Source organism: Oreochromis niloticus, linkage group LG15 (genome assembly GCF_001858045.2).
Source record: "Oreochromis niloticus isolate F11D_XX linkage group LG15, O_niloticus_UMD_NMBU, whole genome shotgun sequence".
In the NCBI taxonomy this organism is placed as follows: domain Eukaryota; kingdom Metazoa; phylum Chordata; class Actinopteri; order Cichliformes; family Cichlidae; genus Oreochromis; species Oreochromis niloticus.
The window spans coordinates 36,333,508-36,360,018 of record NC_031980.2 but is presented as its reverse complement, the minus strand read 5'-3'; the positions used below and the strand labels follow the sequence as shown (position 1 = coordinate 36,360,018).

Sequence of the window (26,511 nt, the reverse complement as noted above, 5' to 3'; positions counted from 1 at the left end):
CAGCTTCAGCACTTCATTCTGCAATCTCTTAAACAGCCAGTTGTCTTCCTTGGAAGTGTGTGGGCCATGTCTTTCTGCCGCAAACCTCAATCCAGGCACTGTCTTTGATTTCAACACAATACTCCCGCTGCCTTCTTCTGTGCACTGCTTGAGTGTCACTTTCATTTCAGAATATTCACCCTTGTTTTTGCCATAGCAATAACTAATGGGTAGTCTTTCCAGAGCCTGGAGAGAATAATCCTGTCATCTTTGTTTTCATGGCCACCTCAGGGCCATTCAACAAGTTCAAAAGAAAAAAAAATCTGCAGTGCAGCGTCTGTGAGGTTTGCTCTCGCTGTCATGTTCCATATCTACCATTACAGGCACGGCTACATGTGGAAACAGGTGCTGTGCTGAATGACTATAGTGGCTCACTTAGGGGAATATCCGAGCCAGATGCTTTATTATGTTGTGTTAATGCTGATGCCAGGTTACCACATGCACAAATGTGCAGGGGTGGAAGGTGGTTCTTGAAACTGCAGCATTCCTGAAAATGATGTATCAGTTTCAGAATGCTTTACAGCTTTTGCATTTGATATATGAACAATCACTGCATAAACATCAAATTTTCCATGTCTGCATGTTTTCAGTCATCCAAATCAAGGCTTGTCTTGAATGCTTTAGTTGAAGGTGTGGACCTCTTTTTTTAGGTTCTTATCCGAGACACTTCAGAAAACTGAAGCATTTTCAAGAACCTAAAAAAACTTTGGCCTTCAACTCAACATCTCAGGACATTTCATAGTTTTTCCTGACAAGAAAACATGGTCATTCATTTATGGTTTTAACTCCATTGTACACACTGAGTATTTCTTTCTTGGGAACAAAAATCACTCACCTTGAGGAAGCAGCAGTGTTTGATTTGATTGTACGAACTGTAGGAGTGGAGCACATTATACATTCTTGTGATGAGGAAATATTTTCAGGTTGTGGATTACAGATCATTGTAAGAAAGAAGCACTAGAATTAGAAGTGTTTACAGTGAAGGAAAACCAAGGCTTCCTTGCTTGTCCCTGCACATGACAAGAATACTTATTCTGAATGAATTAAATTTGAAGGTCTTCGACAAGGTTATGGCAGAACTTGAAGTATTTACTAGACCTGTCCCTCACTAGTCAACAAAATGTTAGTCACTGAGAAGACAGCAGTGTCCGTACATCACATCTCCAGATCACAGAAAGTCAGTGATATTTGGTCACTTCAGTAGACTACAAGAAAAAAAATGGCAACGTGAAGTGGGCGGGTCTTGAAATAAACTTGTCTTAACCATTGACTGTAGAAAACAGTCAATGGTCTTAACCTTGAAACAACTACCAATGAGAATGCAGGATGTTGGCGATTGACATATGTCCTTTTAGTTAATGCATTAGAGAGCTACGCCAGCAAGTAGAGCCTGGAGTGTCAGCTAGCCACTAGTTTCAAAGGAATATGCAGCCAGCATATTGCTCCCTGTGTGGCTGCAGCTGTAAGCTCCTGTTGTTTTCTTGTTTATTTGTTAATATTTGGTTGATAGTAAACCTCTTCCTAAACCATTATATGGCAGTTTTTCTTTTAATTAGTAGTTGCTTCAATCACTCGCCTCAAAGTATATAGCCCCCTACTTCGAGTCACAAATGGCTATTTTGCCTGTCATAGCTACAAGTTAGCAATTTCCATTATCATTCTATGGTTTCTGTTATACACATCGCTAAACATCTCTTCCTATATGTAGCTACTTCTTAATTATGAGCTGAGTTTTGATTGATCACCTGCTTTCAGAGTAAAGGAAATGTATCTCATATTACTTTGATGCACGCTCATAGGCAGGAGACAGGCTTGTAAAAGTTTTTTAGAAACTGTGATTTTTATACACAACTATCTCTAAGAAAATTAAGGGAAAAAAGAAGAAAAAAAGCATCCAGTGAGCTGCAGTTCTCTGGGTGAAATTGCCTTGTTGATTGACGAGGCAAGAGGAAATGACCAGACTGGTTTCAATAGATAGAAATGCAGGAGCACAAAAAAACTAATTCATTACAACCAAAGTATGTAAAAGAGAATCTCTGAATGCATAACACCTCAGACGCTGAAGCAGATGGGCAAGAGCAGCAGGAAACCGTACTAAGTGCCACTTCTGTCAGTTAAGAACAGGAAACTGAGGCTACATTGAGCACAGGGTCACCAGAATTAGACAGTGGAGGAATGGAAAAATGCTGCCCGGTCTGATGACTCTCATCTTTTGCTGCAGCTTCCAGATACTAGACACAGAATTCTACAAAGAGCATAAGAACTGGATCAATCCTGCCTGGTGTCAACAATTCAGGCTGCTAGTCATTTCACTTTTTTTTTTTTTTTTGCCATGCTTTTAGCCCCTCAGTACCATTGGAGGATCAATAAGTGCCATAATGTCCATGCGCCCATGGCGATCAAAGTGTACCTATCTTCTAATGGGTCTCAGTACTAGCAAGAGTAACGAATAAAATGTCCAGAGAATATGAGACCAGGTAAGAGTAATTTGGGCGATATGATTATGTTGTCCACTGAACCAGCAGCTTTCTGCTCAGAGTAATTGCGTTGACAGGTGCATTGAAATTAGACTGCCAAATGGAATACTTTAGCACAGTAATAGATTTGACTCGTGAAAGGTTTATTTAAGACACAAACAGGAATCTGATATTGTTTATTGTTGAGTGTTAGATGACAGGGACCTGTCAGTAAGCATTGTACTTCATCTGTGCAAGGAAAGTGGCGAGGTTTTGTCTAGGTAATATATAACTAGGAAACGCTTGAATGCTTTTTGCGTGTGTGTATCGATTTAGAAGTATTTAAAAGAATACTTCTAAATCCTGCAGACATTTTTAAAAGGCTTTATATCTCTGTAGTTTTCTTAGTTAAAGATCGAGGCATGTCTGCACAATTACTGATCTCTTGCTGTTGCCCTAAGCCCCGATACTCAACACATAATACTGTTTGACAGGATGTGTTTGTCGGCAATTTTGGAACTCATTATTGACGTGCAGCATGAGATTGGGTTTTCCAGCTGCCATGGCAATGGCCAAATAGAGTGAAAGCTTTCCCTGAAATATGAAAAGCATTGGGTAACAGTCCCAATAAACAGCTCTGAGCCACCTAGAAATAGTATCTGTTAGTATGTGAGCATGCATATATGTGTGTGTTTGTGAGCGTGAGCCAAAAATGAATACTGAATGCTGTAACTGACTTGCTTATATGTTGCTATGTTTTTTATGGTGTAGCTGCATTTTTGATGCAGTGAATAAGTTATAAGGAATAGCACAAGGTGGCATTTCACAGTTTTCCATCTGACAACTAAAAAACCTTTGCTGCGAGTGAAAGCTTGGTACACTTCTTATTAACACTAGCCAGAATCCCCTGTTCCTCAGATTTCTTTTTTCCATCATCACCTGCAACACGGACTTCTTATATGTCAACTTAGAGGCTGTTTTGCCAGCTAAATGACTCAGACGATTGATGTATTTTTTAACTCTGCCTTAATAATGGGAGGCTACCGTATACAACTGAAATGAATAATTCATGCAGACATCTCTTTGTAGAGATTAAAAACAGAATAAGAAGAATTCACACTGTAAACTTAGATAAAGGGGTTTAGAAACAGCTAATGAGCTAGCAACTCTTTGTGAGGCGAAGCAGCTACCTATAAAGTTCTGGGTTTGTCTTCAGAAGTGCCTGCTTAAGCCTCGCTGAGAGCCAACCAGAAAGTGAATTCAAAGGCTTCTGTACACATTATGTGCACCTCCTCTTCGATCGAAATTCCTGTGATTTTCCTCTTGGACGTGACACACTGAAGCCTCTGCTGGTTTACTCTTCCACTGAGGAAGTGACATGTGCTAATTATACAGTCTGGGGGCCCAGAGACACTTAAACATTAACAATTACGTAGGGATAAAATCAGGACATAAAAGGAGAAGAATAACGAGAGAAAATAAAGGGCAAGAGAGAAAATGAACCGTATGAGGCTTTAAAAAAATATTCTGCTGATAAAGCAGGCAAGAGATTGAGTTTGTGGAGAGCAAAATGACAGTAATAGTTCCTTCTACTTGTTTCAATGTCATAATCAGATTTGGAAGCATATCCTGTATTTTTTTTCATTTTACATAATACCCCCTCTGCTTACCAGTTGCACAGATCAGCCATGCCTCAGTGAACAGCAACAATTTCTGAACCCATAAGCTGAACCTTTGTCCTTCATTGAGAACCAGTGAACATACAGCACACTGTTATTAAGTGTCTTTCCAGCCATATGGTTAGCAAAGCTTAGTAATTGCCTGGTCCTGCATTACAGAACGCTGTGGATGAATTCATGATCTGAACATGCCGTGCTGTTTAGCAAACAGTTTAAAAGGACAACGACCTTCTGTTTGCTCTCCTGTAACCCTGTGAGCCCTAAATGAATTAATGATCGCAAGGTTGTCAGTTTAAACACGGTCCTTGAGCGAGGCACTTAATCTAAATTGTTTCACTTAATATCCATCTTCATAGAGGCTTTACACACATATCACAGCTCATGCAAGTCGCCCTCGACGAAGTCAGGAGAAACAAACAATGCAAGCCCCAGATAGCAGCCTGGCTTGCAACACAGTCCTGGGGAATATCAGGTTGTTTATGTCTGGATTGTATTGCTTTGTCATTGTTTGGAGCCTCTGTCATAACATATTCCATAAGTGCACAAAGGTCATTCTCTGACTCTTACTCCAAGGAGTAAGGAGTGTTTCTCTAAGGAAACATGCATGTTCCCATCTTCTGTCAATAGTATGGCTCCAGGTGCCCTTCTTTCTGTCTGGCACTACAGAGTGAACAGGACCAGAGTGTGTTACTGACATGCAAGGGGGCTGCGAGCGGTGCTTAATCAGAGCAGTATAGCTCACACACTTCTCTTGAGTGGGTGGTTGGCTTAGACCCGGACCCCGCATACATGGAGAGTAGAGTTTGCAGGGTTTGCCCAATTAGTGCTGAAAAGTGTTGCAGTGTGAGGGTGCGTCAGCAGGGAAGTGTGCACCAGAGGAGGCGTGTCATCAATCATCACTCCAGCTCCAGGCTTGTTCCAACCCTTTTCCCTATCTGGCAAAGAGAGAAAGAAGGGGAAGAGAAAATGACAGTGGCTGGCCAGTTCCAGGGATGACAACAGACTGCACCACAGAGTGCATTAAAGCCTGCGTCTGGATGTCAAATTAGGGAAATGACTTCTTTTTGTTTTTACAGTTTGGCTGACAGCTAATACTTCTTATTGTACCATCGGCCACTGATGCCATTTCATTTACTGATAGGCCTTTGGCGGTCACCACGGCTGATACGTACCAAAACTGATATATCGGTGCAGTCCACTATTAAAGCCCTAAAAATGATAAATGGCAGATTATGCATTGTGTGTGGGGGGTTATTGAGTGACATCACCAAACACTGCCAATATGCAATATCACGCCTCATAACCTGCGACAAATACTTATATATCCTACCCATCAAATATTCAGATTGCCTGCCTTTCTCTCTTGTGTCAGTCATCTACATCCAACTGCTCCTCGTTGGCGTTAACAGTAACATAATGCATGTGACACTGGCTCAAAGATTTGTAATGTTTCCAAAAATGGGTACTTGGCTCTGTACGGAGAGCATAATGATAATGACGGTTCATCATAGTACAAAATGCCTCTCATTTGGGAGTCTTCTCTCTGCTTTGTCACGGTCTTGACAATGTCGGTACAAGCTAATGAAAGCTTAAAAAATCTCTTCTGAATATTTAAGGTGTTTTATCATGTATGAACTTGTGTTTTTTAAAAAAACGTCTCCTCATACTCTTAACAATAAAATTCTTTGAAAGTATTTCTTAGCACAAGTACTTTTTGTTCATTTCATGCCCTCCACTAGAGCGGAAAATGTCCATGAGGAAAATGTTTGAGGTAATCTTTCCTCAGGGAGGTATGCGGGAACACGAAGAGCCGTGATAATGAGAATTAAGAAAAATGATAATACATTTGCGGTTATGGTTTAATTTAACCTTTCAATATCTGTGTGCTCAAAATGGTCATTTCGGCTGTTAAATCAGGTCCAGGTTAGCAAACATGATATGGCCTGTGGCCTACTGGCCGGGTGTGTGAAAGCCATCTCTCATAAAACAGTCATCAACATTAGCTGAATAGTGTCTAATTAGGTTTTTGTCCCTTCATCAAGGCAATATTTCATCACTCCCAAATTGTGCTCAGCAGCATTATGTTGATGTTAATATCCATATGGCATATGTGATGACTCTAGCACCCTCACTGGGAGGGGTGTAAAATGTTATTGCACCAATGGAGATTTCCCTTGATTAAAGAAAAGCATATTACATGACAACATGTATTACCAAAGCTATCCAGGATTTTTATGGCTTAAGGTCAGAGTTCACCGCTGTGTTTGCTCCCCCCGTAAAGTATGAAACTCATTCAGGAGAATATTGCTGTTTTAGACAAAGCGCCTGCAGGAGAGTATAGCTTGGATCTACTGGTAATAAGCTCTCCTTTTAAACAGCAGTCATGAAAGGCAGCTCTGACCTACATGCTGAAAGGGAGGATTCGCGCTCTCTTGTTAGTGTGTACTGGTGGGGAATTGAGGTCTTTTCTGTCAGGAGGTGATACGTCGAAGCCGCGGACTGTTTCTGCAAAGCCCAAGGAAAAAAATAAAAGAGACAGCGATAGGGAGAGGAAGCTCTGTGAGAAGAGGCATAAGAGTGTTTCAGCTCTTGCCTTTTTTTTCTGTGCACATGTGTGATTGCGTAATATGTTTGCGGGCCTGTGAAGTGCATTTTTTCATGTGCCAGCATCACACACTTCTGTGTGTATGTGTGTGAGTAAGATAGGGGAGGGGGGTGACCGACGGCCCTGTCTCCCACAACACTGTAGAGCTCCATACATCATTAATTGCTGACAAAAATGAGCGTTCTGCCGTACCCTTTAAGGGCTAAAAGACCGTACTGCTAGTCCCCCCCACACACGGTGTGTCTGTGTCTGTATGTGTGAACGCACACTTTGTACAGGTGAGGATTCACTATCAACTTGAGATTTCTGACCTGTGTGTTTGGTTCAGTGCCACAATGATGGATGACATGGTTATCAGAATCTCGCCTCCAGGATGGGGGCTGTCCTGTCTTGCTGTCAAGGTCAATGGTTGCTAGGCCTATAACAGAGTGGCAACCTAGTGGGCTTAGTGAAACACACCATATATTCTATATCCATCATGTCAAATGTCAGATTCAGAGCGATGCGTATGAGTAAGCCTCTGATTGGAAAAAAGTGACCCCAACAAGCGCAGAGTTTCCTCTACCACTCCACAGGACCCCGCTGCAAGAAACCAAATCGAAATGAATGTATAGGTTTGTTTATATGTTGAGAAATAAGGCAGAGTTTTGCTTGCAGGTGTCTTGTAAAAGGCAGACGTGTGTGTTTGTGACAGTCAAACAGCAGATTGGTCATGGCTTGATTGGGACAAATGTTGAGCCTCTCCCATTAGACCCCAGGGAGCTGATAACAGATTGCTGGCTTAAATACCAAACTAGCCTTACCAGAAATGAACATATAGTGTTGCTTAGACTACAGAATCCATTTGTTTCTGCATTATGATCACAGCAATCAGTCAGTTGAGTGACGAAAAAGCACCAAGACTGAAGGCTCACTTTTTACATCAGTGTACTTTATTGATCTGTTGGTGGTCCCAAAGCCAGAAGGGGAATAAATAAATAAATAAAACCAAATACATCATAAAATATAGACTAAAAAATATATTAGATTAACAAAACCTAGATACTGATTAACTTGGTGAGTGTGCTCTTGTTTTGTTTTAGTACAGCTTGAGAGCAGTTAATGAATTTTGCTGTAATTTATGGTTGTGCTAGTTCCTCTCATAGTTTCTCTTTCCATGGTGGTCAAAGGATGGCGTGTCACCTACCTGCTCCTCCCCCACCGAAGTCCTCATCTTAGGGGAGCACTAACAATGACAAACATACATAATTATATTAGCAGTTAACATCAGGCTCCTCACATTTCAGAAGTAGCCTGTATTAAAAACAAACTAAAAGTACTTTTGCCTTAGTTTGCTTATTTAATACCCCGTGGCCTTCTAGACCAAGCATATGCTTTTTATGATTTTTTTTCCCTACACGATTCTGCAAAGTTAGAATTTCTCCAACTAACCTGCTGATCAGACTTTTGGTTGATTGCCCTCCGGAGGAGCTGCTACAGCTACTTTGAATGTCATGAGCCAGTAAAATTACTGTCCATAATTCAGCAGTCTCTATTGTTTTCACTGTCAGGCTCTCCTACAAGTGATGGCCCTGCTATGCCAGACAGATGTGCCCACAGCAAGCTTACTCTAGTTCAGTGTTTTATTGCTGGCTTTGTGTTGCACAGCCACAAAATTATAAGACCATAAAAAATACCAATCCTTAAGTCACCTTTCTGTCATCGGTGTCACTGTTCCCTTGGATTTTTACAGCAGAAAAGAAAGACATGTAATTATACTGACAGTAACTTTATGTCTTATGCTTACATCAAGAGTGCAGACGTTGATTGACAGGAATATATCTGGTTCTGTGGGCATTTAGCTCCTAAAGAGCTCCTATTAAGCACTGGTTGCCTAGGTAACCCTCAAATGTATTTTAGAGCATTTGCTGATCAGTATCAGAATTTTAAGAACTAATGAATGAAAATTTAAAAAGTACAGTAGAGATGGGAGAAAGACCCTTTAACCATGTTATGAGTGTTGATGTTGCATAATGTGTCCACCAGAGAACACCCTGCAAAATCCCTTTTGGTAGCATTCGTAAAAAGTCATGAAATATTGATATCATTTTTGAAATTCCTGTATGATTGTGGTAATGTATTACCACACTGTTGTATAGCAATCATCTGCTCAAATTAATAGTCACTTCAATACCTCTCCACATATCTTAACATACATTTTGTTTACCAAGTTTTAGGTTTGCAAACTTTTACGACACAGACATCTGTGTCTGTGTTGTCAAGGACTTAGCTCGTTGACAACATAACGAAAACCCTCAAATGGGGAAGCAAAACATTCCTAAAGCTTTGTTCTTCCATGCTGTACTAATCCTTGATTTTCACTCTGCTACAATGCTGTTTTCTCCAGTCATTCCAGGATAGTCTGTAAACTCTCAAGATGCACCTGCTGGCAGATGTTTAATGAATGAAATTGATTTTGTTTGTGTTTTAGCATTTATATGATGTATGTATTCATTAGTTGTGGAATAACTCGCCCTCTCTTCCCATCTCAAGGTGTCCTGGGCTTAAATTAAGAACAAGGAAAGCATTCTCTCCCATCAAATGGGTCCCATCAAAAGCATGTCAGTGGAAAAAAACCCATTACGTTTGCCTTTAGGCTCTTTCCTATTTGACACCATTCTCTTTAATGGGGTTATTCAATAAACCTTGCGGCCATCTTTAACTAATTGCGTGTTTCATAAACTGATAAGGAAAACTCTAACAGGTTACAGGCTGCAGCCCATACATCTTATTTAGATTCCCCCACTCCTGTAACCATCCAATTTAGGAGCTTAGCTGACTTTACTTCTTATCAGCCATTTTACCCTTAGCTAAAATTACATACTCTATAAAGTGGGATTTGTGGGGGTGCTGGATTTGGTGCATACAATACACTTCAGTGCTGTGATCTCAGCCATAAGCATGATGAAAAGGAATCAGTCACAAAATCACTTTAGTGTTGTGTTGTTGGTGGTTTATGAGGTGACTGTGTTGTATCTAGTGCACAGTCATCAGTCCATTCCCCCAAACCCCACAGAGCACAGTATTGTGTGTTTGTGTATATGCTCATTTGCCATTGGCTCATTTGAGCGTGTGCAGTGCCGGTAATGAGCAGCCAGAGCTGGTGAGGCATAATAAAGCCCAAGGAAGGGCTGAGATGGATTCTCTGCTGGGTGTTTCACTTTTACCATTATTATTGTGGTTGCCACAATGCTAAAGTCCTGGAAAGTGCAGCATTTACATGGGCTTAATGAACCTGTTCACTTAGACATGCATTCCCCTGCTACTGGCACATGGGTGGGGAACAACCAGACCCAAATCCAGCTCTTAATGGGCTTCAGATAACATCATGATAGTTAACATGCTTGTGTGCCATAGCCTCTGTGCATCATTTCAGTCATCATTTCAATGACTTTGTATAATTGATTGGATGTGGTAAGCAAGAGGAGCAATTTTCCCCGCGATTTTTGATTGCTTTTATGATTAGTGAGATTAAGGGGAATCATAGCAATTGATCAGGAGGTTGTTGGATGAAACCAAATTGTGATGTATGTGTTGTTGTGCTTTGTATTTTTTTGTATTTTAATGAGATGTGAGATCATTGTCACTAATGCAAAACTTGCACTGTATTTTTCCTCTCGCTGCCATTACATTTTTTTCTTAATTCAGACACTCAGGACTGTCTGGTAAACATTTCCAGACAATATGAGAAATTTCATCACAACAGTTCCCTCATTACCTCAAACTAAATATGCTTAACAAGGTCATGTGGTAACAGGAAACAGTTACAGAAATAACAAGGGAGGCGTTGGGTTAAGCCAATTGTGCAACTTAGCTTTGCCGCCTGTGACTTCTTTTTCTATTGTCTGCTAACGACTCATGGCGCCTAAGAAAGATTTTAATTGGTCTGTTACAGTAGTCATGAAACAAGGCAATAAAAACTTTACTTTTATTGCTCAGTTTTTTTAGGTATCTTCTGCATCTTTCTGTAGTTTTACAATGTGACTTAGTTACAGTTTTGATTAAATCTGATACACCGTACTACGGACGAGAATTAGGACCAAAAAAGTGGACACGACTTTATTTTTTTCCCAAATTCTGAATTCTGACTTTAATCTCACAATTCTGACCTTTTTCTCAGAATTCTGAAAAAAAGGAGTCAGATTTCTGATTTTAATCTCAGAATTCTGGAAAAAAAAAAAAAAAGACATGCCCACTTTTTTCTTTTCTTTCCAGTGGGCCTAATCCTCTTCCGAACCACACTATGTGTGAGTATAGGGAATTTTCTTGTTAAGGCAGGCTACTTTAAGAATTTCTCTCTGGGGAGTCTGATGAGCTTCAATCTACCAGGAAAGCTAACTTTGTGTAATTGTAAAGATAACTGAAAAATTAATTTCAAATTGCTGTAATGGTCATTCCAGTGCTAGTGGCTCCATTTCAGGCATTCTGAGATATAATAGAACTGTAAATATGCTCAGCTATTAAAGCTGAGATCATTTTTTGACTATATGGTGTTGAAACGATTGGTAATATCACTTTTTAACTTTGACTGTGTTTTTTCCATGTTTCTGTAATGGTTAATCCACCAACATGTGCAAGCTCTTTAATCAAAAATGATATTTTCAATGATTAAAATATAATTATTGTTGTTATTGGTGAATTTGCCATTTTATTAAAAAATAACATATATAAAACAAGCACATTATTATTTTCTGATTAGAATTTCAAAGTACAGTTATTTATTTTCATTCCTGAGCAGAAAAATTAGTTTTACTAATTAGTTGAATGTTATGCTTGATTAATTTCTGCCTTCTCAGAGAAGTCCAGCGTGCCGGCTCAAATTTGGATGAATTTGTGAATTCAGTTTGTTGTTTGCCTAATATATTACAAAATTTTTTTGGTTTTAAACAATTTTCTATGACAGGTGGTTTCATAAATTTGTTAATACAAACATGTAAAACAAAACACTACAGGAATAACCAAAGTTAAGCTTTTCTACCTCTTTATCTCCCTTCAGGAAAGCCGCTTTTATCTCACTGAGGAGGGAAAAGAGAATATAGACTCTTGGCCTATGTGGCACACAGATTCCCATCATTGCTCTCACTCTTTAAGTTCGACGCTTCCTCATCGAGTTTTCTTTTTGTTTACTCACCAGCTGCATTAACTTCAAAAATTGTCTTCCGTCCATCATTTAACTTAAATTGTTTGGTCTAGCTTACGTTGCACGCACCGCCCAGGGCTTTGGATTGTTTTACAGCCTCTTTAAAACTGTATACCACTGTTGACACTCCTGAAGGAATTGGATTGTTTTTCACCCTGCTGACCACCACTTCAGTCAGTTAAGTGCAACAGGCTCTGAGCCCAGGTGAAGTGAGGTAAATAAGTGCCTCTCTAACCCATGTTGTGCCCCCTGTTGGCTGTCGTTAGGAAGTAATGTTCAGGCTCTTGGTTTGCAGAGTCCTTTTCAGATTTCTTCCTGTGTCTGTGTCCTCACGTCAACCCAAGCTCGAACCCACACACGCCAGAGAGGCATACTGATATCTGTAATTAATGTAATAGTATTTTACTTTTACTAATGACTTCTTATGAAGACCTTACAGTGATTAAGGCAATGAAGGGAGTATTTGCTCTATCAATAAAATTACTTAGTCAAATCACTGTTATGAATCAGAGACCTTGTTCGTGGGACGAACCCTAAGCTGAACATAATCCTTGCCAAATGGACTGGCGATTAGCTTAACTAAGGACTTTTTGGTCCCTGCCAATGCACAGGCTCTGCATTTTAAGCAGAGGAGCATTCAGTGAATTTCTGTATTCATTCAGCCTTCTGCCACCTCGTTGTATAAAAACAGGCTTACATGTCTCATATGTACACAAAGAAAGGTTTGAATACCTCACATTTTAATATTCACAATGATGATTTTCAGTAGTAATAATAAAGTTAGACACAGTGCAACAGTCCTTCCTTCCTTTTGTCAAAATAATTAACAGCCTTAAGCTAAAGACTTCATGCATTGCTTTAAACACCGCTTGTCTGCGTGTTATAACAGCGATAGTAACAGGGGTCTCGGATAAAGTGTTTACTAATGTTCTGTTGTAAAAGCAGGGGGTTTAAACTGCTCGTGATGCACAACCTATTACTTTTACCCACTAGCTGGGAACTTTGTGTGTATTGCAAGCATGTGTGCATTGCTGTAAGACAGACAGAAAAAGCACTGTCCCTAATGCAAGCAAGTAAGCACAAATAGGGCATGTAAAAATATGACTATACCCAGAGGGACCTCTCCTCTACGTGATGTATTTATTCCAATATTTGCAGATGACTGAAACCAGTTAAGTGCTGTGGCAATTGCTTATTTCCCTTTGTCAGGATGATGAATGTGGTGGCACCTATCGGACTGCGCAGGGGGTTCCAAACTCCTCTGACAAAGAAGGATTGTCCATTTGTGCAATGGACAGAGCACATCAAAAAAGGTGGATAAAGCCCTGCAGGGAGGCAATAACAAAAACACTCACTTGTTATTGTCATTGTTCATGACGGAGTGATTTTTTTTAGGCATCGTCACATGCATACACCGAAGACCCGACGCCACCCGACGTTAGCTGATAGGTCCACAAATGTCTGTGAGGAATCCGGTAATGTGATGGCATGTAGTAAATAACTGACTGTGAATTTGAATTCTGTCATATGGAACTGAAGAACGCACATCTTTATTTTTTTAATGCATTCAGAGTATGGGCTAGATTTGCAGCAGCACAGTCACCCTCACATGGCGAGAGTAAGGACCTGAAGATTCAAGTCAGATTTACAGAGAACTGTGAAAACAAATGACGCGATCTCCTGCCAGACATGATCGTTACAGGTTTTTGTTGTTGCTGTTGCTAATGCAGATATTTTAGCCTTTTGCTTTTGCTTAGTAAGGCTGTTTGGCATTCAGATTGTGGAGTGTGTTGATGTTTACCTTTGTGTTAAAAAAAGGCTCAGACACTGTTTCACCTCAGCTGTTACTGCCTGTAAAGATGCCAGAGCTGGCTTGGCAAACAGCATCAGTGTGCATTAGGTTCTAGAAAACTACACAACCTACTCTGATCCACTATAATGTTAATGCTCACAAATGGACTGTAAAAGACAATTTCATTTTTTCCTCACTGCAGAATTACTAGAACTGCTCTGAATCCCATTGACCGTTTGCCAATTTTTTTCGTGATTAAATGCGATCTCGTTATCATTCATAATGTATCACTTTCTTTGCCGCCGGGGCAGTGATTTGGAGAATTTAAAACTTTACATTTGTCTACAGTGCAAATAATTCAAAAACAAAGAATGATATTAAAGGATTTTTGCTTGTTTTGTGAATATTGTGACCCGACCTTTCTCATGAAGGACACAGATGTAAAAATCTAAAATACAGTTTCATCCTCTGTGCTTATTTTGGTGATACTTTACTTCAAGTTGAGATGAAAAGAATCAGGTGCTAATGTTGCCCATGTATGGCTCTTTATGACAACTCTCATTCTGAAGTTTATTCTTCCACAGAGAGTGTTCTCTATAACACTCTTCAGAAATGGGAACATCGCGAGCTTCTGCATTGTCAACAAGCAGAAATCCTCTTGTTGAGGCTTTTTGTAGAGGGAGAACAGACGATACCAAACATAAGATGGTCAGGTCATCGTGCTCCAAAAGACTAGTGAGCCTGGCTTCTTTCCAGCGTCCTACAAACTATGAGTCATCAAAAAGAGAGCTAGGCTCCAAACTAATCTATAACATTGATTATCCTTATTTAGTTTTGCATGACTTTTGTCATTTCTGTAGTTTTTGTATCCCAAAATGCTGATTCTGTTCATCTGGATGTTTTCAGTGGGACGTTTCATCATTCATTCAAGTGACTTCTTCTGTCTCAGCTTACTGTATTTTTTGTAAATCAGTAGAATAATGTTTCAGTTCCTCTAAATGAAGTTACAAATGAAATCTTGCAATTATCAAGGTTTTGGTAGTTCTTTGCTAATGGTATTATGTAAGGTATGATAAACCCCCACCCCCCCTTTTTCTTAAAGCTAGGGGGAGAATTGAAAAGAAATATTTTCCCATCAATATGCACTGCTCAAAAGGTAAAGGAATTTTTTTAAGTATACCATCAGTATAATGGCATCAATATAGACTTAATATAGAGTATGGCTTCAAGTTAGTCAAACTTCTGGGATATTGACAAACGTAGCAGAGGGGGTTAATGAAACAGCACCATGGAGCCCAATTGGCATTTGCCATAAAATAACAGAAGTGGCAGGTCCACTACCGCAGCACTTCAGAGACGAGAGTAGGCTCACGCTGAGCACTTGTGACAGTTGTGAAAGGGTCTGGGAGAACGTTATGATGTCTGTAACATCATTCAGCTTGACTGGTTTGGTGGTTGGTCAGTGATGGGCTGGGGAGGTATATCCATGGAGGGATGCACAGACCACTAAAGGCTACACAACGACATCCTGACTGCCTTTAGGTATCAGGATGAAATCCATAAAGCCTTTGTCAGACTTGCAGTGAGTCCTGGCCTCATGGGGCGAGAGCATGCTGGCAGTTCCTGTAGGATAAAGGAATTGATTCTACTGACTGGTGCCCGTGTTCTCCTGACCTAAATCTAATAAAACAGCTCTGGAACATTATGCTTTGGTCCATCCGACACCTTTAGGCTGCACCTCAGACTGTCCAGGATCTCACTGATGCCCTGGTCCAGACCTTGCAGGAGAAGCCCCAGGGCACCATCATCTCATTAGGAGAAACGCCCTGACATTGTCAGACATGCACATGGGCACATGGAGGCCATGCAATCTAACGAGTGCCATCCTGAGTTGCTGCAATGAAATTTCGTGAAAATGGTCTAGCCTGCTGCATCATTTTTTCAATTTGATTTTCGGGGTGTCTTTGAATTCAGCCCTTTGTAGGTTGATAGTTTCCATTTCCATCAAACAATGTGGCATCCTTTCATTACTAACACATTACCCAGACCATGTCAGTACAGATATGCAGCTGCATTTTTTTCCCCATTGAGAACTGATCTCTTTTCATAGTGTTTCTTTAATTTTTTTGGGAGCGGTGTATATGCTACAGATACAACATAATACTTGTCTCGCATTTTGCACAAGTCTTGCCAACTTGTGCAAAAATGTGATCTGAACTGTAAAAAAAAGAAATTGAGTGTTTTATCCATTGCTATTGGTGTAGTTGAGCAGGCAGCAGAGGAAGCTGGAATGTGTGAGAAATGTACCAAAGAATTTGAAGAGCAGTTCAAATTCTGCCCATGTCAGTACCTTTGCACTGTGGCCCGTCGCTGCTAGAGAAATGAACCTTCAAAAACAGCCTTTTCATCATTTTTAAACTGTCTGAACTGCAGGACTTTTTTCCTTCCAAAAGAAAACTAATTACGACACAATCTTTTACCAGGCGGATGCCCTGAATATGCCCTACGTTCTTTAAAGGAATATAATAGTAATAATTTCAAGGTTCTCATTGCCTGAAGTGCAATATTTAGTACATTTATATGTTTAACCGTCAGAACAAACAGAATCAAAATGGCTAATCCCTTGATTTTTACCCATAGTGTTGTGAAAAACATACTGCATCTTTCCAAAGAAACACAGAAGAAACATCAATAAGAACAGTCTAACTATACTCGTGATGCAGGCTTACCTTAAAATTTGGGGTTTACAATAAGTGTCTGGTCAAAAGACTCAGCGTGACCTCATTTTAAAGAAGTAATTTGCAGTGACCTTTAAAAACGCAGTATGCAGAGGCCTTGTCATCTCAAGAGTCTTCACACAGTCTAGACATAACACAAACACACTTGCTTTTAGTTTGATTTAACTTGGGGTGTAAGCTCTGTTATTGAGCGCTGTAAACCCATCTCTGAGCCCCAGTGGTCCCAGGCTAACAGCCAATGAGTAGCTTTACCCCACATCCAGCCTTGACCTATCCCACTGACTCCACTTCCCCGCTCTCTCTGGCACGCCGCCAACCCTGACCTGTCACTTGGGTGGTGAGCGGTGTGGGTAAACTGTTCGACAGCAGAATGCCCAACTAAGCATATACGGATGAAAGGAATCACCTTCCACACAGACGCACATACACACTTCAAAGCACAAACAAACGAGGTAGAGGAGCACACCAGAATAAGAATGAGTCGGTTTGGAATGGAAGGTATTTTTGCATTAATCATATTTTTTTGATTTTGATGTATCTTTTTCAGATTCAGATAACTTTATTTACCCCCATGGGGGCAATTGAGAGTGCAGAGAGTGGCATATACAGTGAAATAGAAAAGTGCAAGGAAGAAAAACAACCGAATATATAAATAAAATTTTAATAAAATAACACACACGACAATATACAGCAATTAAAATAACAGTCAGTGGGTTATATACAATATATATATATTTATATATGTTTTTATGTTTTTTGGGGCAATTTCTTGGGGGCAATTAACCTAAATATCACGCCGATAAATCCTGAACAAATTAAACTTTTTATGCCATTAATTGCAGCTGTCAGTTTCACCTGGCATCCTAGAATGCGTTTGTGCACTACAGTCAGTATGTGTTTGAAGTAGTACAAGCTAGAGCACCACAACTTGAGAGAGACGGGAGAGAGTAAAGGTTGACAGAATAGTGGGGGATTAGGAGGACCTGGGCACAGATGGCTGTGGGAGGAAAATGTCCCGGCTGAGCTGTTTAGGGTAGTCCCTGCCAGCCCAGAAAAGGCAACAGACGTACGCAGAGCAAATAGGCTACCCCGCAGAACGGGTTGCTAGATTTGGGAAAGCAGATGCTAAAAAATGAATTCCATGTGTGAAAATGTCACCAGAACTACTAAGAGGGAGAAAAAGGCAGCCCCCTTAAAACCCATTTTCAACGCAATCTAACAATTTTCTTTTTGTCTTTAAGACACCACAAACACGTGGCATCCCATACATAACGCCATTGTGGCATATTTTCATTCTATAGGAATGTAATGAAGACATAATATTGCTTCCCAGTGGGGTCCTAAACTGGTAATTCTGACAGATAAACTCAGTAATAAAGGTCCTGTGTGCTGTGGCAGAGCACTGAAAATCAACCGTCTGGTTTATGTCAGGCCTTTTTTTATGATCACCAGTCAGTAAAAGGCATTGCAAGCTTTCAGTCTCACTTTTGACTTTTACAGTAATGTTATCTGGCCTGCTTGTATATTGACTGTTTTAATTGATTTTGTCTTTACTTCTTAAACTCCCAAGATTTTCTGGTTTCTTGCCACACTGATGGCATCTCTCGTCTTATGTTTTCTGTCTCTGTTTGAAAGTCTCTGATTTTTTTTATAATTTAGTAGTAAGTAGGAAAGCACAAGATGGGAATCACCATGCAAGCTAGTTAGCTTTGATTGAACTTTCAAAATAAGAGCGTAAATCGATTGCAGAAGGTGTCTGCCCAGGAAAAAGTCTGTGTGTGGGAAACACTGGTAAACACTGTGCATGGATTTGCATGGTTATTTGTTTTTTGGACATTAATAAAGGTATAGCTAAAGCCACAAGCTGAAAAACAGAATTTTTGTTTGAGAATGGACCTTTGTCCGTCCTCTCACTGCATAAATATCTCAACAGATTAATCAAAGGCAAACGAATGAATGGCCTGAGTCACGCAATGGTACACAATAGTGAGTGATCTCGTGCACTGTTATCTGTCCGGATATAATGTCATATTTGAAATTAAATGACGCATAATTAAAAGGCTCCCAGGGCCCAAACAGTATAACACTATGAACTTCAGTGAGCTTGTCTGGGGTTTGTCAGCCACCCACTGCTTCCGTTTGATCTCTGGGTCTTTAATACACAGCAGCCATGCATTTATTTTCCATATTTGCATTCTCCTCTTGTGCCCCGCTATTGCATATAATCCCTCCTCCCTTCTTTCCATAGGAGAGACACAGCCACTTATTCATAGTGAATGTGGAATTCCAGACAGGAAATACAGGCTCTCAATTGCTATAATTGATAATAATCAGAAACTCCAGAAACTTGATCCTGTGAATGCCTGTCATTGTTTTTGTTTTTTGGTGAGCATCATTTACAGTAAGTTTCAGGGATGTCCCGAGTGTTCCCGTTTGTGAAATTTCTTTAAAAATGCTAAAAAATGCTGGAACCACAGGAAGTGTCCAGTGTTGAACCAGTCAGTGGTTTTGAAGGACAGCGTGATTCTATATGGGAGCTTGTAGTCTGCACCACCACTAATAAGTGTTGCTGCTTAATGAAATACTGAGTGCTTCTTTGTAAGATATTCCATAGTCACTTGTGCATTATGAGATTCCTAGAGAGCGTTTTGTCAGGATCCCACAAATATGGTTTAAAAGAAAACACAAGCTTAAAAATCCTGTTAAAAGCCATATTTTTAAGAACATCTCTTCTCACTGTTTCTGATTTTAAGAAAGTTACAAGTTGTTTTCTGCCAACTTGGCAGAACACTTGGAAAGGACCACTTGTCATCACATTTAAACGTTTGCAAGTTAATGTTGGAAAAGAGGGAATCATTTATCGGTTCAGGTGCCTAAACCTGCCCAAAAAAAAGTAAAATAAAAGTGACTGAAGACAATACAATTCCTTTTTCTTTTCATAAATATGGAACTATTGGTATACAAATAAATACATATCAAGATACTGATATCACACAGCCCCAGGCGACGGTAGACTGTGTTATATTGCTTCCTGTTTAATAAGGTTTTTAATATATGTATCCTTGATGGAGGTCTGCACTCTACTGAGCACGATTTTTTTGTTATACAAATTAGAAATGCACCGAGTGATTGGCCAGTGGCCACAATCTCTGGCTTTCTCTGGCTGATCCTGTTGCTGATCCATCTCAGCCTGGTGATTATCTCTCCAGAAATATAAGTACACATTGCAGTAATGTAGACAACAACGGTCTGTTTTGCCGTAGCAATATGGCAAACAAACACTGCCTTTTGATTAGCAGAAAGCCACCTCCCTTTAAAATAAATGCAATATTTAAGACTTTATGTTTATAATTCTTTTTCATCATTCAGGGTCCAGCATCATTTGTCTTTTTTTTTTTTTTTGCATTGCAGTCATTTTCAGTTAAGGTAACTGTTGTTTTACATTGATTAATTCCAACTGATCAAATCAAGTAACACTTCTACCACATAGGAATTTGGAGGTGTAGTTGGAAAGCTATGCAGAGATAAAGTGAGATTTATATTCAGTTGTATTTTTTGTCCAAAAATCTCTGTCGAGTAACTTGGAGAACTTTATTTAGAGATTCATTTCTGTGTTTATGTATGAAGGATGAAGGAATAGAAAATTCCATTAAAACACTGTCTGAATATTCAGTTGGCATATAGAGATATTTTACTCACTTGTAAGTTAGTTAAACACTTAATAGTTCAACTATTACTCTTAATTCTCTTGTCAGATTCTGATGGAAAGATTTGCTGGTCACAAGACAAATCACACTTGTGGACTCTGTCACTTTTGCTGACCTGTTACTCTTTGAATCCTTTAAAAAAGGTAGCATATTGTTGGGAAGGTGCTTTGCCAAGTTGGACAAGTTGTCTTCTTTGGTTGGATCAGAGCTTGACAGATTTATTGGCAGACTGAATGAAAATGAAGAAAGTAAAGCAGAGACTGGAGAAACATGCATCAGTCAGGTTAGGAGTGTTAATGTAGAGTTTGTCCACCTCAGGGAACTCTTCCTTCTTGGGAACATGGATGTTGGAGCGCCACAAAGACAACAACCAGTTTAAACAAGATCAAAATAATAAATAAATAAATTCATCAATAAATAACTATGCAAAAAATACACATATATGTTTGTGTATGTACACACATATGTTAGTGAAATCTGTTTATGTCCTATGTGCCTAAATTTTATGACTAGATGCTGGTATAAATGTCAGGCTCTTTGGACTCTAGCCTGCATGGGTTTAAAGTATCTTTTACAGATGGGCCTTGCGGTGTCTGTGGGCGTGTCTTGGTTATTAGCCACAAAATATATGCGTGTCTGATTGATCAACGTGTTATGGTGATAGTAAGTAATGGCAGAACATTGCATCCAACTCACAAGGTATGTTAGACCAGCGGCACCAAATACATTAAATAACTCACCTTCTTCTTGAAGAAACACTTCATATCATGCTGCGTTTGAAGCATTTGAAAAATGACTTACTGAAATAAAAACACACTGTGAGCCATACGTTGTTCAAAAAGTTCCGCAGTCTGCTTTGTAATGCAGGTTGCTTGCACCCAGCAAAGATAAGCGATGTGATTTAAAAGTGTGTCTCTAGCACAGCAGCGGGCTTCAGTTTGCTACAAAGGAAGAACAGGCTCTTAAGTGATCATTGAAAATCGTTTTGACTGGACATTCAAATCAGAACTGCTGTTCAGTAAACTTGGTCGGACGCTGGTTTCCTGTAAATTGTTTGTTACTTTTTCCATGTTGTTGAATGCAAGAAAATAGTTGTTGTTCTGTGGTAGTACACAGTTATCGCTATGTTATTTTTGAGATTCAGTGGTACTGACTGTGGTCCAGTAGCGTGCTGGAAGAAGACGTGTCTGACAGTGGTACTGAATAACTGCAACATTTGCCTTAGGAAATAGATTCCCACACAATATACTATTTGTTTAACAGAAAGCAGGGCAGTAAACTGGTTTAATGTTTGATCATGCTTTGTCTAGTGTTTTTTTCCAGCGTGACATTTATCAGCATTTGCGTGTGCACTGAACTCCGTTTTGATGTGAATATATTACATAGAGCACATTCACATATTTATAAGGAGGAATTGTCTGGGGTGGACAAGGCACTCCCATTATGTCTCTGCAAAGGCTACTCTTTATCCTCTCACAATTCTCAGCTTTTATTCAAAAGCTGATTTGTAAGCACCATTCGTTATTTAAAAAAAATAAATCAAAGTTAAATTCATGCCAATGCTTGAAAAAGGCGATCAATAATGTGAATTAATCCAGAGATTACTCGTGTAGAGCTTTGAACGATTTTCTGTACATGAATTAGTTGTTGAAGAAACACTGGTGTTGACTTTTGATCAAATTGAGATAAACAGCATGTGAAATCTTCTACACGTGTAGAGTTGAAAAGAGGAGCTACAGCCTTTTTTTTTTTGCTGGTATTTAGACGCAAAGAGTAGATTTTTTCTTGTTTACACCTTCTGGATATCTTTGACTGTGTTTCTTATGGATCTTACACACATGCACAACAACACAAAACCACTTCATATGCGCCTAGAGGAAATCCGAAGCTGGATGGGACAAGGTGATGCTGTTAAGAGTTTCTTTTTGCTGTGGCAACAGAATAGGGGCATAGTCAGGAGTCTAAGCAATTTCTGCTCCCACAGTCAGAGGCTCCATCTGTGTCAGTTCAGAGAAAGTGATACTGTAATGAGAAAAAGACTATGAGACAGTTTTCAGAGTGTTCTGCGTCTGTGATGTTAGATGGCATTCGGCACTGGGTGTGTGTGTATGTGTGTGTGTGTGGATTATAGCTGAAAGGCTTCAGATGTGTCCCACTGGCCACAGTCGACAGGATTATTTTAGGGATTAAGAGCCTGGTGCTCTGTACCTTGGTTGCACAGCACTACAGTGTGTCCTCATTCTCCCTCATCCTTTGCAACAACACAACACCCCACCTCTAGCATACCCACCCAATAACCAGACAGAAACCAATACCTATCTTTGAGGGGATGAGCAATACCACCACTACTAAGTATATATACATATATAAAGTTCTTACAGTTCTGTACTAAAACAAAAAATCGACAAACAATAATATCATTACATTTTATTTTCATCAAACACAGCAAAAATACAGCATCCACTGTCTGTGACCGACTAATGTGGCTGGTGAAAAAAAAAGAAAAAAATTCCTTCTTTTTCCTAATAACTTTACTTGGATGAAAAATATCACAAGATCGTGGAGTGATATGAACATGAACTGATCTGTTAGGGGGAAAGAAGCACTGTGGTGCTTTTGGTTATGGTTTAACTGGATCTGCCATGTTCCCAAAGATGATTCACAAACAACTGTCTATCTAACATGTGCCCCTTGTTAGTGTGTTTTTTCTTTATGTTCATGTAAATGTGTACAAAGTATCACTTTACTTTTGTATAGACACTCAATGGACGATTTTTAGTACTGGGGCTGGAACTCCTTTTGCCTTCAGAACTGCCTTTTTTCAGTTTTCCGTGGCCTAGATTCAAGAAGGTGCTGGAAACATTCCTCAGAGATTCCATTTCCCTTTCCACCACATCCCAAAGGTGACCTATTGGACTGAGTTCTGGTGACTGTGGACCATTCTCTGTAAACCTCAAATGTGGGAAAAACCCCAGTAGATCATCAGTATCTGAAATACTCGTCCCAGTCCATTTATGTGACATTCAAACTTCTGATGCTCAGTTTGAACATCAGCAGGAATACAACCACGAAATAAAGTTGCTGCCACGTGATTGGTTGGTCAGACATCTGCATTAACGAGCAATTGAACAGGTGTTTCTGCTTTACCAGTGACAACAGTGTAATCAAACGGTTGTATTAAGAAATGTCCCGTCATATTTCCTCCTCCTGCTAAAGAGATGATCCGTTTTAACTTTTGCCTTTAATGAAGCTTTCAGCGTTTCTAATTCTAATAAACGCTGTCAAAACAGCAAAAATGAGGAGATAACCAATGCAAACTGTGATACACTACAACCTTCACTTTGATCACAGTAATGTGGCTTATTATCTTTATTTGTAGAGCACATTACAAAGTGCTTCACACAAGGAGGCGACTTCATTATAAGAAGATTTTAATAAAGTAGCGTAATGTTCAGCGTTCGCTGTTAGCTTTATTAAATGTTTGCAGTTCAAAACTCATCATCATTTGAAGAAATTATGGCATAGGATGAGAAAAAAATTTTATTTTTATGATTATCTGGGTCACTTGTCAGTTATGCCGTATGACTGCTTTTGCGATAGTGCCACGCTTTGAATTGTGGGAAGTTCTTTTTAATGAAGGATGGTCCAGTGTATCCTGCGGTTAAGGAGTAATAAACAGCATTTAGTGAATTTGATAAACTCTACGCTGATTCATCCATGGCTCTTCACTCAGGAGCCTGCTTCAAAGAAACTGGGTATTTGACTGCAACCATTGTGATTGCCTATTCATTATAAAGAGGATTTTGGACATCACTGGTGATTTGGTAATGCTTCCGGCAATCCCACCAAATGAATTAAAACGTTCATCAAAGCCTGTTGCACACTGTTGCGTAGAAACATGCCTTTAAACCAGCAACAATAGCAAAATGTTGCACGTTTTTCAGAGTGAACATGGCCTTGAACTTCCCCACCCCCTCATCCCTTTTTTTCCCACTCTGTCCCACCCTGTATATACCACCAGTCCACCAGTTGCACCCTGCCAGAGTGTCTGTTCCTTAGTAAAATTTGTCCATATTTTGTCCAATATTTTGTTTTTCCTGCTGTGTTTGCCTTTGAGTACATGCCTGGTTCCAGCAAACTTGCAAAATGACCTGTTTTCTATCCTTATCGGCTGGCTTCTCTTTTGTGGACGCAGCAAAAAAAAAATTCACAGCAGAAAAGGCCTTTGATTTTTAAGCAAACTCCTGCTGATTTTCACTATGACAGTCAGTATCCAGTCGCTACAGTTTCTCATTTGGAGAGTCGATGGACATTTGGGGTCTTTTGAGGCCAGTAAGTCGTTCTAAAGGTCACAACAGTATCTCTGTGTGAAAGGGCTTAAATGGAATCAAACATCTCCAGAAATCAAGTACTGCTCTTGACATAAAATGCAGACGTAATCTCTATAAGCTGATGCTCCACGACAGTGTTACCGAGGATAACAAAAATACAAGGTGGTATTCTCAGTACCTGAAGCTTGAGTCATACTTCGGTGACCAAGCAAACACTACTAATACTGCTATTACTACTAATAATTTATTTTAAAATGCCAACTGTAATAATAGAATATACAATAATACAAATAAAATGTGTTTAAAATCATAAGATTACTTACCAAAGCATGAAAATGTGTTTTAAGAAGTGTTTTTTGAGGACGAACTGATTCTGTCCAGGCAGATCATTTTAAAGCTGAGGGGTCCTGATGGCAGAAGCAAACTCACCTTTATATTCAAGCCTCGACTTTAAGAACAGCCAGAATGGCCCCACCTGAAAATACTGTAGATCCTCTAAACTTTACATATTTATTTTTCAGCTTGTTACACCCAGCCTTTTCCCTGGCTCAGCACTGTTTCATGGTGGGAGTCTCTGGAAGGTCATCTTTCCTCACCAGCAGCATGTTGAAAGGCTCTTGGCTGCTCCATGATTTTAGGACACTTTGAATGAATGAGAGATGAGTGCTACATTCTTCATGTGGGTTTTTAGCTTTGTAAATGACAAAAGCATTGATCAAATTGATCTGAAACAGAAGCGAAACAAATTTCTTCGTCCACTTGTGTGACATCCTGACAAATGGGACTTAAAAATGTTCTGACCAAATTTGTCAGCGCCATTTATTGCATTACTGTGACGGTGCGGGCTTTTGCCGTGTAATTTTTATTTGCGATTTGTCTAACATATCTTAATGTTTTCCATATGCTTGAATCAAGAGGTTGTAGTCATTTTTACTATTTCAGTTTTGTTTGTTCTACCACACCAAGCTTGATTTTTTCCCCATTTCTGTGGTCATTATTACCAATATCGAAAACTATTGGCAGTTCACCTTTATTTTCAGAAATAAAGGTTTCTGTAAGACTGCATTGGTTTTCAGTTTATGCACCTCTCTCCAGGAAATCTGGGGGATGTGGGAAGGCAGCAGTAAAAGTGTGCAGGTTGAGATAGCAAGGCACAAACTAAACGAGTAAAGAGTAAAACGATAACCCCAAACTCACTCTTACTCATGATGTTTAGGTGGCCACGAACACACAGCTCAGATGCTGTAAAGAGAAAGAGCTCTCTCTAATTACTGTACTGCTGTGAACAAGAGGGCTCATCTCATGCACCACCATCCGGAGATAATATTAGCTGAACACCATCCAACAGTGGACACACTTACACAAAGCTACCTCCAAACTCAGAGCAAGCTAATAGCTCAGTGGGAGAAGCAAACTTGTGCATCTACAAAACAACAATGGTTGTCTGATGACTGTATTGATTTTTTTCACATTCTGTTACCGATTGCAACTTATGGTGACTAAATCGTTTCCCAGATCTTGAGTGTTACACAGTTATAACCACTTTTCATTACAAAGTGTTTGGATATGTTGCCTGACAGGAGGCAACCTTTCTGCAAACAGCTGCAGTCTGACGTGGACTGTCTGCAATCACTCTCAGAGAGATTGTTGAAGGTTTTCAAATAATTGCTTAATAATTTATAAAAGCAGACAGACTGCCAACTGAATGAGTCTTTCTCATTAAGCATAACTCAAGGGCACTTGACTCAAGTGGCTGCCAGCTGGTTGTATTATGGTTATATTCCTATAGAACAGGAAGGGTGCTGAGCATGATTTATCACAGTTAATTGCTCTATTATCAGAAACTGATTGCATGTTATAGCCAACTAGACCTCATTCAACTGCAGATTGATGTCAAACTGATTGCAGACTGAATCTGTCTTGTACCAACATACATGTATATGGATGCGTTTGCTGACAGTATTAGTGTGCATGTAATGTCATTT

The 26,511-nt window shown here is 39.6% G+C and overlaps 1 protein-coding gene and 1 long non-coding RNA gene across 3 annotated transcripts in view; both read left to right on the top strand.

Moving 5' to 3' along the window:
* Positions 1-26,511, top strand: part of negr1 (neuronal growth regulator 1) — a 162,771-nt gene that overhangs the window by 14,873 nt on the left and 121,387 nt on the right. The gene's annotated exons all lie outside the window — the stretch shown is intronic.
* On the top strand, positions 12,931-13,682 carry LOC112842438 (uncharacterized). The gene is made up of 3 exons (XR_003214199.1): positions 12,931-13,271; positions 13,354-13,433; positions 13,530-13,682. It is a non-coding gene; the product is annotated as an uncharacterized LOC112842438 (long non-coding RNA).